General features: G+C 33.2%; 1 protein-coding gene across 1 annotated transcript in view; it reads right to left on the bottom strand.

Moving 5' to 3' along the window:
• LOC140442591 (uncharacterized) overlaps positions 1-11931 on the bottom strand; it is a 56907-nt gene extending 44976 nt beyond the window's left edge. The window contains exon 1 of the mRNA XM_072533603.1: positions 11665-11931. The gene's annotated coding sequence lies outside the window, so the exon portion shown is untranslated. The remainder of the gene's footprint in view (positions 1-11664) is intronic.
• Positions 11932-14608: the final 2677 nt, after the last annotated feature.

Here is a 14608-nt window from a genome sequence, read left to right on the forward strand (position 1 = left end):
GAAGAACTGAAATCAAAGCATCGAGAAACAGCGGCAAGTCTTACATAAACTGGAAAGGAAATCTAGTACCTGAAAGAAAAATTAAGGTTTCGTGTAAATGCAGGATGAAATGTTCTGATAAAATAAAAGAAAGAGACAGAGAAAAGATATTTTTGGAATATTGGAATCTTGCAGATATAAACAGACAAAGAGATTATATCTCAAAATTTGTTCAATGTAACAATAAGGCAAGAACGCGAATCCGAAATAACGCAGATAAAACAACCGAGGACCTAACTTCCAGACGAAATTTTACATTCGTCTATTACCTTCAAGTCGACACTAAGAAAGTTCAAGTCTGCAAACTTTTCTTTCTTCATACTTTAAGTATTAGCGCTCAGATGATTAGGACTGTAATTAATAAGATTGGTTCCACGGGAGTTGTACGTGAAGACAAAAGAGGTAAAGTTTGTAAAAATTCAATGTTAGATGAATCGGTTAAACAATCCATTCGCGACCATATTAACTGCTTCGAAACTGTTGAAAGTCACTACTGTCGGCAAAAAACAACACGTTTGTATTTACCTGCGACTTTAAATATATCCAAAATGTATAGCCTCTATGAAGAATATTGTCAAAATAACAATATCGAACAAAAAGCGACGGAAAGTTTATACAGAACAATATTTAATACCGAGTTCAATATGTCTTTTTTTCGCCCCAAAAAAGATTTGTGTGATACTTGTCACGATTACGAACATTCATCTGCAGAAGAAAAATTAAAACTAGAAGAAACATTTCAATTGCATATTCGAAACAAGAACATGGCGAGGGATATGAAAAATATCGACAAAGAAAAAGCTAAAGAGAATACGACATTTTGCGCAGCCGCGTTTGATCTACAACAGGTGCTTTCAACCCCGAAATCCGACGTTGGTCTTGCGTACTATAAATTAAAACTCAGTACGTATAATTTCACGGTCTTCGACTTAGCAACTAAAGATTCATTTTGCTACATGTGGTATGAATGTATTGCAAAAAGGGGATCCTCAGAAATTGGCAGCTGTCTCCTTCTTTTTATTGAAAATCAGATCCAAAAAGGTGTAAAAGAGTTCTCGTTCTATTCGGACAACTGTTCTGGTCAAAACAGAAACAAATATTTGTTTTCGTTATACAATTATCTGTGCCAAAAAGACAAAATAAAAATTCGCCATACATTTTTAGAAAAAGGCCATACACAGTCTGAAGGGGACTCAGTACATAGTGTTATAGAGAAGGCTGCGAGGAATGTATCTGTTTATACTCCTGAACAATGGTATACAATCGTTAGGTCTGCGAAAAGAAAACAACCTTACGTTGTAATTGAACTAGAGCAAGCAAACATACTGAATTTAAAAAGTCTACAAGAAAAAACGACAATCATCTGGGACAAGGATGGCCAAAATGAAAAAGTCACGTGGAATAAAATTAAAATCGTTGAAACAGACTTTTATATCCCAAATGTAGTTTTCATAAAATATTCTTACAGTAACGATAATCCATTTAAAAAAATATTTATATCTAAAAAAGGAAGAAAGTCACTCAACGTCAATGCCAGAGACTTTTGCTTAAAACCACTTAATACAACATTACTTCCCATATCCAAAAAAAAGTATGACCATTTAAAATTTCTGTGTGACAAGAGAGTTATATTGAATCCTTATCACAATTTTTTTAAAAATTTACCATTTTCTGAGAAAGAAACAGCAAAAGATTCAGACAATGACAATTGAATTAGGATTTTTCTTATTTCTATCGCTAGTAACAGTATTTTGGATTATTTTTAAGTTCGAATTCTTTATGCATTGTAAAGATCTTTTTAAAAATGTGTTTTATTTCAAATAAAAGATTTAAACTAGTGGGTATTGTTTATTATTAATTATTATTATTACATCAGAACTATTCTATGTCACATTACAAAAGTAGTAACCTATACCGATACTTTACATAGAATTATTAAAAAACTTGTGAGTATACTATGTCCACTTATTTCATAATTTCGTAATTTTAGAGAATGTTAGGTAAAGAAACATGTATCTGGGCACTAAAAAAATATTTCAATTTAATTTATTACTACAATTTTACGTAAGGAGATCTCAAAAACAAAAAAAACCTCTCCTGTAAAATTTGCATTTTGTGACATAATATAGTTCTGCTCTCAAGGGACGATATGTTCGTTGAGTGAATATTGATTGAATGCTTCTCTAGTCAAGAGATATTAGTTTTATATAAATTCTATTTGGGTCAATATTTTTCGCGTACCTAGCGTGATATGTGTATTTAATTTATGTAAATTGTTTAACTTTGTCAGTACTTTTGACTGATGTCCAAATTATTATTTATAATTGACCAAATGTGTATGTAACCTAATTAACTACGTGTGTGTATTTAATAACAAATAGATTCATTCGGTCTACTGGGTGATAAAATTATACTGTCCAATTTCGGATATGAATTCTGAAGATTTGATATTGGACAATAAGATAGAAACAGGGCGCCACTTAATGTTTTTGGGGTTCAAGGAGAAAATTAAGAAACCTTAGAGAAGAAAAAATATTTCGGTTCTGAGACCAAATCCAAGGAAAGATATCGACAGTTACTTATTAAGTAAATTCGGTCAACACACTATATAAACAAATAATAAATATATTAGGTGGACTCCGTCCACCTACTTACCTACGAAACTTAATCAGCCTGATCTTTTTTCTGGTCGAAGGTATAATAATAATTTAATATAATAAGCAAATATTCAGAATTAGTATGTTATCAGGAAACTTATTAGGAGTCGACAAATAAAATTCATGGAAATTCATTTTATGTAACAATAAAACACTGAAAACTTTGTTTTCAAAACTTTCACAAAATTTAGTATAAATCACTACAGCTGTTTCGGCAGAGTGCCTTTCTCAAGTGATCTATTTTTGGTATGCATTTACACTTTATAGTCTTTAACCAACTTGAGACAAACAGTTCTCCCCTCCTCAACCTATTTGGTTAAAGACTATAATGCGTAAATGCATACCAAAAATAGATCACTTGAGAAAGGTACTCTGCCGAAACAGCTGTAGTGATAAGATTTTATAATGAATTTATATGAAAAGCTATAAAAAATCAAATAAATTTGCAGAAAGCTTATTGATGCTACCCAGCTGTCGCGGGAGTTACGCTGAAACGTCTATTGGCGTGACCTGACCAGTTTCTAATTTTGTTAAGATTTTCTTAAGCCAGCGCTCAAATACTTCGGAAGTCATTTCCTCATGATAATCTCCTGTTTTTCTTGACTCATATTAAAGCAAACCATCATCAAGGAATCCTGTATCACTTCCTGTATGGATAATGATTAAACGTCGTCCCTTTCCTGGTGGAGCTTTTAATCCTGTAAAGCAGCCTTCTATAAATGCTTCGCGTTTACCTTTGACATTTAAATCTTGCCAATCTTTTCCAACTGTATGAACTTCGTTAATCCAGATTTCATCCAAATAATATGTTTTCCGTTCAATGCTGCGAGGTGTGCGTATTTCTTTAAAATATTTTCTTCTACACACAATAATTTCTTTTTTTTTTTTCTAATAACACACTTTTTCTGTTTTACATATCAAAAGTTCATTTCGCGTATAGTTCTGATTAATACTCTACGAGATATCTTGGGTAAAAAGTAATTTCAATGTTTTTTTTTAATGGTTTTCGAGCCCTTGAGAAATTTTTTCAGTGTTGGAATTTTATTCTGAAAATAAAATGTCTTGTCTCGTCATCCAAAACAATGTTTTTTCTACCTTTAGTTTGACGTTTTACTTGCTTTTTATTTTCCGATGTATTTTTAGGCACATGATAAATACAGCTAATGGATACTTTTGTTAAACTGGTACAAATATCGACCGCTTGGCTAATATTTGATGCCATTTTTCTGCATCATGCAATTCAATTCCTTCATATCGTATCACTACCTTCTCTTCTGACGTTAACATTTTGCTGTCTTCTCTTGGAACAACTCGATTGTTCGTCCATTATATTTTAATAATCACAGAATATAATTAAAAATTTACTATAAAACGACAAACTCCAATAATACTAGGATTATCACCTCAAACTTCAACCGCAAAAAATATAATCACAAAAGGCAACAGAAGCACTCCCGCCAGCACCGCCTATGTAAATGAAAATTTATTTCAATACAATTTTGTGCTTAATTTTTACTATTGAAAAAACATATTTTTTTGTAATTTTTATGTCGGTAATAATCGCTGCGTCGAAGAATTCAGGTTTGTATAACCTTAAGGAGCATAACTGCTACTTGTGAACAAGAATCGGCTACACTATTACGGCATCTTGTCGTTACGTCTGCTAGAGAGAAGCACAAATAAATGTACTAATTGGACATTCTATGATTTATATATATATATATATATATATATATATATATATATATATATATATATATATATATATAAGCGGGGATCCTACAGCTTCTGCCGCTTCCCGCATTTCAATCGCCATCTTTTTCTATCTCTCCAGGTGTCTTCATCAATGGCTCTGTCTTTCATGGTTTCCATAACACCTAGTATCCAAGACTTGGCTGGTCTTCCTCGTTTCCTTCTATTACTTGGATTGTATTCCATAGCTCTTTTTGGCCATCTGTTGTCGTCCATCCTCTGTACGTGTCCATACCATATTAACTGTCTAGTTTCTATTCTTTCAGAAGTTGTATGTACTCTATCTGTTTTTCTTCTAATTTCAGAATTAGGTATACGTTCTACTCTTGATATACGGCAAGCTCTTCTTAGGTAGTCCATTTCAACCGTGTCAACTTTTTTCTTTCCTTTTACTGTCATTTGCCAACATTCTGCTCCATATGTAAGAATGGGCTCTACAATTACTTTGTAGATAGTCATTTTAGTTCTCATAGTAGCTTTGTTGGACCAAAGAATCGAATTCAGAATTTGAACACTCTTCCTGCCTTGTTGCACTCTATAGTCTATATCTCGTTCAGTTGTTCCTTTACTGCAGATAATACTTCCCAAATATTTGTATTCGTAGCACCTTTTCATTTGTCTAATTTCCAAATCCGGGTCTTCGTCTTCACTGCCTATTCGCATATATTCTGTTTTAGACATATTCATACTCATCCCCCATTTTTCGTATTCATATGATTTCTATGATTTCTGATGAGAAAACGCAAATTAAACGGGTAGTTTTTGGGGGCCGCTGAGTACATTTAAATTTAAAGACATTCGGCGTTTAAATAATGAAATCACTCTTCCAAATGGTGGAATTTTACTATAGGCTCCTACAGTTTACGACTAAATTCTGGCGAAGCTGTTTAAGACTTATTCAACAGATGGCCGTACTATGGCCGATTTTTTAAAATTCTGGAGGAGTAGTTTGAGACTCCTTCAGCAAATGGCATATTACTACCTTGTAGGCATGGTTCACTGTATTAGCGTTGATTGAAATATTGGATATATATATATATATATATATATATATATATATATATATATATATATATATATATATATATATATATATATATGTATATATATACAGTATACTCCCTTTATAACGAACACGGTTATTACGAGGTTTAGCTTATAACGAGGTACATTAGATGTCCCGTGAAATTTCTATTGAACTATAACCCTTTATAGCGAGGTAAATTTGCTTATAACGAGAGAAAATAAGATTACAAAACGTGTTTTTTACGTTTTGGCCCGGCCGTAGCTATAAATAAATACCCTTTTTAACTGCGGGCCGCCCGCAATAAACTTCTTACAATTTATGATTCTTAGTCGGAAATGTAAAATTTATGATTCACAAGTGTCATTGTATTGGGTTGACCATTCACACCTAATAATATGGGTCCTAATAGACAAGATGTGGAAAGTGTTTTAAAGGTTGTCAGAAACTTTATCCAAGGACAAAACGCAAATGAAGAAGCATAAAACTGTTTCACATCTTTAGAAAATATGATAGATAGAATACTGGACAATTTAAAGCAGTCAAAAATGACAAAATAACTTTATACGCTTTATACATATTTACAGAATACAGATTTTTTGTTTTAACATTATATCATTGACAGTAAAAGTAAACAACTCTTTTTTGTTTTAATGCATTTCATTGACAATAAAAATAAACAACTTTGTTTTAAAAACGCCATTCAAACAATATTTATTAGCATCTTATATTGCTCCGAATGGCTTCACTATAGAAAGTTAATGTTTTAGAAAACTACATATTTATATGTATGCACAATATTATTGTTGTTGGATATTATAACGAGATCCGCTTATAACGAGGTAATTAGTCTGCCATTTCAGTTCTCGTTATAGAGGGAGTCTACTGTATATATATTCAATCAAGGGTATTAGTTTTTACAATATTACTCTTGTGTGTTTACGTTTTTAAAATTAGTAAAATGGCAAATAAATAATTAAGAATAGGTAAAGAGAAGGAAGTTGAACTAACAATTAAAGAAAGAAAGCTAGAGTATCTCGGACATGTGATGCGGGGCGAGAAGTATGGCATCCTGCAACTCATAATGCAAGGAAAGATAGATGGCAGAAGAAGCATCGGAAGAAGACGAATTTCATGGCTCAAGAACCTGAGAGAATGGTTTGGATGCAGCTCAAAACAACTTTTTAGAGCTACTGCCTCAAAAATTAAAATAGCTATGATGATTGCCAACCTCCGTAGCGGAGATGGTACCTGAACAAGAAGAATAATAATCCTAATGTCATTTGAAATAATTGTGCAGGTAATATATAAATTAGTATTCACTTTTATAGTTTTGAGTTTTATTTACAATTTGTAGGTAATTTGAAGACATTTACTTTCACGGAAAATTCAGGATTCATCCAAAGTTTTTTTACATAAAGGGAAGAAGATCATCCGATTTATTTTTGAAAATTATTTATTGACAACGAAATCTTATTACTTATTGCCGAGGAAACTAACAGATATGCTGAACAGAAAATAATATTAGGAATTACAAATTAACAAACATTGGGACAATGGAGAAACACAAATCAATTCGAAATTTTTGTTTTCTTAGGTCTTCTAATTTGGATGGGGTTGAATCGTAAACCCACTTTGAAAGATTATTTTAGCACCAATATGCTGTACAAAAATGTTCACATGTTCAGGATAAGGTTTGAGCTCCCTTTTTCCAATTTGCACTTCTCAAACAACGAAATTGTCTCAGATGATCTTCTTCTTTAGGTGCCGTCTTCTTAGCGAAGGTTGGCGATGACCTCTGCAAAGTCTTCCCTATTTTGGGCTTTCCTTATTAAACTTTGAAAGTCTAATCCTGTCCAATCTTTGATGTTGCGCAGCCAGGTCATTTGTCGTCTACCCGGGCCGCGTCGTCCTTCTATTTTCCCTTCTATAATAAACTGAAGGAAGTTATACCTGTCCTGTCTAAATATGTGTCCAAGATAAGACGTCTCAGATGATAGGCTCAAAAAAATCCTTCCCTTGCAAAATTTGCTAATCAAGAAGTTTCAATCAGCATATTATGTTCCTGACAAGAATGTGTGTATAGATGAAACGATGATTCCTTTTCGAGGACGACTGAGCTTTCGTAATTACACCGGGGAAGCGCCACAAAAGTTGTGTGGAGTGAAAGTTTACACATACAATTTTAAAGTTTATACAGGAAAAGGGCAAACATCAAATGAAAAGCCAATTGGTACAAAAATGGAATACTACAGCTTATGGAACCACTTCAAGTGGCGTTCTGTGCAGTGGCGCACTCAGGGGAAGTTTTGGGGGTTAAACCTCCCCCCAGGGCACTATTCCGACACTCTTACTCACAAATCTTAAGGATTCAAATGGAGGTAGCATCATAAAAAAGATTTCGATGCCCAATCAAAACCCCTCCCACAGGAAAATTCTAGGTGCGCCACTGATTCTGTGCACAGATAATTATTATACTAGCATGAATTTAGCACACGAAATTCTGAACAAATATACACATTTAATAAGCACACTGAGTTTAAACAGGAAGCATAATCCGAAAGTAGTAAGTGAGGCTAAATTAAAAAGGGGTGACTTAGTCATGGGACAGAGCAACAGTAAAGTCATAATTGGAAAAAGGAAAGACAAAAGAAATGTCACGTTTCTCACTACGGAGTCTATGCCTGAAGTAGTGGTTGTGCCAACAAAAAAGGGTGTGGTGAAAAAGCCTTCCACAATCGTGCGGTATAATATTATGAAATCATTTATATATGTCTCTGATCAAAAAGCATCATATTCATCAGCCGTGCGTAGGGGTATTAAATGGTATAGGAAAAGTCTTAATAGAACTTTTGGTTAATACATCTATTATAAATGCACATACTGCATACGAGGCTATAACAAACAAAAAACAAGTGTCACTAAATTTGGAGACAAAATCGCCTCAGAAATTTTTTGTAGTCTAAATCTTCAGATTGAACATTTGGATGATCGTCGTGTTAACCAAGAAAGAAATCATAAACTTTCCGAAGTGGAACAGAGAGGTCGTTGTACAAGATATAAAATTAATAGATATAGAAATCGACATAATTTTGCTATAAAAGAAACAAAACGTGTTAAAACATCTTGTCTAGCATACTGTGAGAAGCTCTTGTGTACCAACTGCGTTTTTGACACTCATTACTGTCAAGCAAAAAAATGAACATTGTTTCCAAAAATCGACACACAGGTTCTAAGAAAATAATTAAGCGTTTATTTCTGTCACAAACTATGTGTACCATTTTTTGACACGGCCTTTACACATGATTTTTTTTTTTTTTTTTCGAAAAAATACCTAAATGTTTGTATTTACGTGTTTTTAGCATGAAATATTGTGAATTTTACCAAAAAATAGTTTCCGTTTCTGACAAAAAACTTAAAATTTAAAGCCAGTAGCCAAAGTGTTAAAAAATGGTGGGGTCATCATACGAAGATGTTTCACCCTATATATTAATATTAAAATTTGAAAAAATAGTAGGTAAATTAAAATCAAAAATCGACCTTTTTCGGAAATTTCTAAGAATGTTCTTTATTTAGCTAATAATTAATTTATGCGTTACTTTATGGACGCACTGTACAGGGTGAGTCATAACTATTGGGACATAGACTAAGGACAGGGTATTTGGACCAAAATATGGCTATTGGGCCAAATATGCCTTAATAAAATGTTGCTGAGAAAAAAGATACAGGGTGTTAAAGTTAATTTTTGTTTTTCGTTTTTTGCTAATAGTTTCCCTGTATATTTATAAATTGCTATCAAAATTGGCACAGAGGCATAATCTTAGACAAGAAATAGTATTTTATTTACAATTTTACGTTTTGTCATAGAGGGCGCCACGTGGATCATTCCTAATGATCAAATTGAGTCTAAACTTTTTCTGATGAAACTTTTTAGTAATTTTTATTAGAAAATATGACGTAAACATCATTTTTACGTAAAATTCGTACTCTTGTTTAAACATGATAATTTCAACCGTTTTCGATACAAACGCAGTCGAACTGCTTAGAGTCTTAAAAAAGGATTTCAAATATTATTTCATTTATGAAAAGTTTGCTTTCGACTGTCAGATAATTGTTGTTGGTAAATGTCATTTGTTCAGAGTAAATTATTTTTGATGTGACAGTGTAGTGTAATGTTGCATTTTTTAAAAGTAATCATTACTTTTTTGATCGAAATGCCCCGTCACAATCATTTTACTAATGCAGAAATGCGAGATATGATTTGCGTATACGCACAAGAAAATTTTTGCGGTCGCTCGGCAGCCAGAAGGTATGGAATGTTATACGCAAACAGAAGGCAACCAAATCACAAAACTTTTGCAAGATTATATCGTAGTTTAGGTGAAACTGGGTCATTTCACACAAAAATCGGGGAAGTCGACCGAAACAAATCACACCTAATCAAGAAGATGAACTTTTGGTTCGAGTAGATGAAAATCCTGAAATAAGTTCACGACATCTATCAGCAGCAACAGGAGTAAGTCAGTCGTCTATTGTTAGAATTCTAAAAAATGAGAACCTCCATCCTTATCACTTCACTCCTGTTCAAAATTTACTTCCAAGAGATCTTCCACGACGGTTACAGTTTTGCTAACGTATTCTGAATAAACATTGCAATGACAGACACTTTATTAAGAATATTATGTTCACCGACGTAGCAACTTTTACCAGATGAGGGGTTTTTAATTGGCGAAATAGTCATTATTGGGAAGAAGAAAACCCGCATGCTATTAAAGCTAGACATTTTCAGCATGAGTTTAAATTTAATATTTGGTGTGGCATTATAGGCGACCAACTACTAGGGCCTTATGTTTTTCCTCCGAATTTAAATGAAGATTCTTATTTATTATTTTTGGAAAATACTCTTAGTGATATTTTAGATGATCTGTCACTGGATGTAAGAAGAAAAATGTGGTTTATGCAGGACGGAGCGCAACCTCATTTTCCATTAGCTGTTAGAAATCATCTTAATGACGTATTTCCTCAACGATGGAGTGATTTTCAATGGCCACCAAGAAGTCCTGAGTACAACCCGCTAGATTTTTATTTTTGGGGACATATGAAGTTCTTAGTTTATGCCAATGAAATTAATACACGAGACGAACTTTGGAGATACATTCAAAATGCAGCTAATCTTGTAATGGGGCAGAATAATATTTTTTTAACGTCCGAAAATTCTTTATAAAAAGAATTAGAAAAGGCATAGATCGGAGGATCGGAGGAATCGGAGGAGACCATGTAGAACATTTGTTTTGAGTTTTTGTAAGTTCTTTTAAGTTGAAGTGTGTTTAGTTTTGATTTATCGTCAAAACGGAAGCCTTACGTTAGTTGCAACTTTGTTTATTAGTTTGGTATTTGATAGTAGAATTGTAAATAAAATACTATTTCTTGTCTAAGAATATGCCTCTGTGCCAATTTTGATAGCAATTTATAAATATACAGGGAAACTATTAGCAAAAAACGAAAAACAAAAATTAACTTTAACACCCTGTATCTTTTTTCTCAGCAACATTTTATTAATGCATATTTAGCCCAATAGCCATATTTTGGTCCAAATAACCTGTCCTTAGTCTATGTCCCAATAGTTATGACTCACCCTGTATATAAATATTACACCAAAATAAGCAATTTGTTATATTCAGCGGAAATGACGCAGTTAAGAAAATAGCGGATATAACGAAAATGGAAGTGATCAACAGCGAATGTTTCAAAAGGGGAATCCATAATAACTAATATTTAAATGAGAAAATAAACCAGAACGGATTTATGAAAGTAGAAAAATAATGATCAAAAATGGTTCAATAAAAAAAGTATTAGAAATAACAAGACAAAAGAATAAACGCTTCAGAAATGAAATGAACTTGATAAAAGCTAGAAGAAATAAAAGAAGGAACAAAAGCTGAGAAACAGAAGAAAAACAAATGAAGAGAAAATAATTAACTATCAATATTAAATCAACTAATCAAATTAATTGAAGAAAGTTAATTGTAGGCAACAAAAAATAATATAATGGTCTTTATTTATACTAATCTCACAAGTACTACCACTATTTTTGGCATTACATATTTGCAAAAGTCCTCTAATTTAAAATATCTAAACAAATCAAAAGGTTTGTTCAACATAACAAATAATATTTAAACAAAAAAATCTTACCTATAAATTCCCTATATAAACATTCACTATTTTCACCCCTTTAAGAATATAACACATTTTTCCCTGGTTTTTTCAAAAACAAGCCGGCGACGCCTGACTACACCGGCAGCAAATTCGGAATCGACAGTTATACTGCCGTCTCACTAACATGTCCATGTTCACAGCTATACGCATGAATACACTAGAGACTCCCGACAATCTTAACGCGTTTTTTACAACCAGGCAATCGATTCTTTTAGCGGCGTTCACTGGAAAATGGCAAAGCTTTGACTGACTCGTTAGTTCCGAACTATACTTCATATTAGTTACAAAGTAAAGAAACAATCGCAAGGCTGTACTGATGTCAGAAGTACATCAAGTGGCTGGTTCATTAAAATATTTTAGTGCCCGAAATAAATATACGAGACGAATGTTAATGACTGACGTTAAACGATACAAAGTAAAAAAATTAGTCATGTATACGATCACGTAGTAACTATACATATATGTAAATAAAAGCAGTTATACTATTAATTTACAATTATAAACCATGAACACTCTTAAACGGACGAAATCGAAAATGGGGTGTATAAATATACGTTAAATAATCCATATAATTCATTAAAAGCTTCGCTGCCCGTTTCTATTTTCCTATATTCTCTATTTTTCATATTGCCTTTTACAGAACTCACATTACTTCTTACTATTTACTTTTCTCTTTCCTGCTATTTTTATATGTAGTATTTTTTATCACATTGCTATGTGACTAGGATACCTTTCTACGTATTCCATCCATCAGATACTTACTTTACTTTACGTGTCCAGTTCAAACAATTAAATCTTGTCCATCCAGAAAAGAGCGAATGAAGCTGAATGTCTCAGCTCCAAATCCTTGATCAATGTTGGAGCCGTCAGTATACCAGCATTTATGCATTCCTGGAAAGAGGACAGTAAACGGCTTTTCGAAAGTATATTTACTTTATATTGCATCTGGTACCTTTCCAACTCTGGGTAATTTTTAATTATCTCTCCAGATTTGATCCCGGTATCCTCTTGCCTAGCTTCCTGGCGTCTTATTCGTCTTCTGTATACTCATACATTCGCCTCCTTCTCCACCCATATATGTAATGGAGAGAGGTTAATATTGACATCCATGGAGGCGGTTGGAGCATAGCGTTGCTTTGTGCCCTCCAATTATGAAAACTGGCAGGACCCTGGTCTACCTGGCCTTTCGGCATACGACCGTTACCGACTCCACTGCCCCTACGAGTCCGACACCAAAATGAAGGTGGCGCGTTGCATACGCATCGCAGGGCTCTACCTTCCCCGTAGTACCTGTGTTGCGATTACCTCACCTATCCGTTATCCCCTCCCATGGGCGGACAGGAGACGCAGGCAGCATGATGTTGCATCATCTTTATATCTAGAAAGGCGGTTAATGTAATCTCTCCATTATTAATGATTCTGTGTGATTGAGTGTCTGATTTTCTGAACTACTTCGTCCAGTGCTGTTTCTGCTCATTTTTTCTCTTAATATGCATGCTGGTTGCTTGCCCTTTCTTATGGAATATGTCTACCACGAATTTTTTTAGTGTCCTCAATAGAAATGATCTACGACTGATCGGCCTGTAGGATTTAAGTAGGGCGTTTTCTTGTCGTCCTATTTTGTGTATGTACACCGCTGTTACAGTTGTCCAAGTCTTTGGTATATAACTTATTGCTAAGCTAGCTCTAATATATTTGTTAGGGTGGGAAATAAGATGTCCAATCCTTGGAAGGAGACCAGAAATATTCCATCCACTTTACATTCTCCGATTTGATGTGTATTGCAGAGAATTCCCAGTCTGCTTTCCTAGGACGTTTAGGCCGTTCTAGGTTTCAGCATGAGTCAGCTCAATAATAATATTTATTTTTTATTATATGGTAGTATTATATTTAAAATTAATTAGTATTGGGAGTTAGTTATTTGTTCGATATAAAAGATTTGCTGATTTTCTTTTAATATAACTCTGCATATTTAATAGCACGTGAATCACTTCGACTCAGAAATTAAATCAAATATATGAACGCAAATCTCGTATAAAAATATTAATTTTAAATTTGACACGCTAGTCAGGTACGTGCTACTCTTACATAAGGCTACCATGACCATTGTTTAGTTTGCACCTGTTCATGAAAAATTCTGTCGACCAGACCCCTCGTTTGCGATTGATTTTATTGTTTTTGCAACTAGATGGGCCAATGTTCTTTGTATACATAACAATTCATTACTGAATAGAATAGATTGAATCGGTACTTAAACGACAGAGGTCTAGCATTTAAAATGTTATTTTTATAGTAGAATAGTTATACGAGGATGTAGCTTTTCTACTAGAGTATATATACCTGTACAGTCTAAAAAAATATTGCAACAAATGTTTGCTTATGGTTAAACACACATTTAATGTGCTAAAAATATAACGGGAATTAAACACAACTATAAAATTGGAAACAAAATTGATTGACGTTTTGACCTTCAGATCGGAAGTCGCTTTCAAAATACAAAAAAATTAATAAACTATTTTCTGTTGCCAAGTACTTTTTTTTTATTGGCATAGACTAGGTGTCAATCAGTTGCTGAGACTGTCTAAGTTGCTCACCGCAATTTTGTATATACATATATTTTTTTTTCTGATAGTTGACACTACAAGACTATTTTGGTATAAGTTTATTTATTATATGGGTAGTTTATTTCACGAAAAATGGTTGAGTGCTTAATGATTGCAATAAAACCCGACCGCAAGTACCCCAGCTTAGTCAACATTAGTTGAGCAGGTAAGTATTCAGGTAAAATTGAAGCTACTGTGGAGTGTCGTTATCTTGTTTGTATAATAAATTCCTGGTAATATAAAAACCTGGTAATAAGATTAAAAAATCGTATAAAATTATAAAAACGATTAGAATATATTTTATTTTATAAAGTTGT

This window comes from Diabrotica undecimpunctata, chromosome 6, assembly GCF_040954645.1.
Source record: "Diabrotica undecimpunctata isolate CICGRU chromosome 6, icDiaUnde3, whole genome shotgun sequence".
Taxonomy (NCBI): Eukaryota; Metazoa; Arthropoda; class Insecta; order Coleoptera; family Chrysomelidae; genus Diabrotica; species Diabrotica undecimpunctata.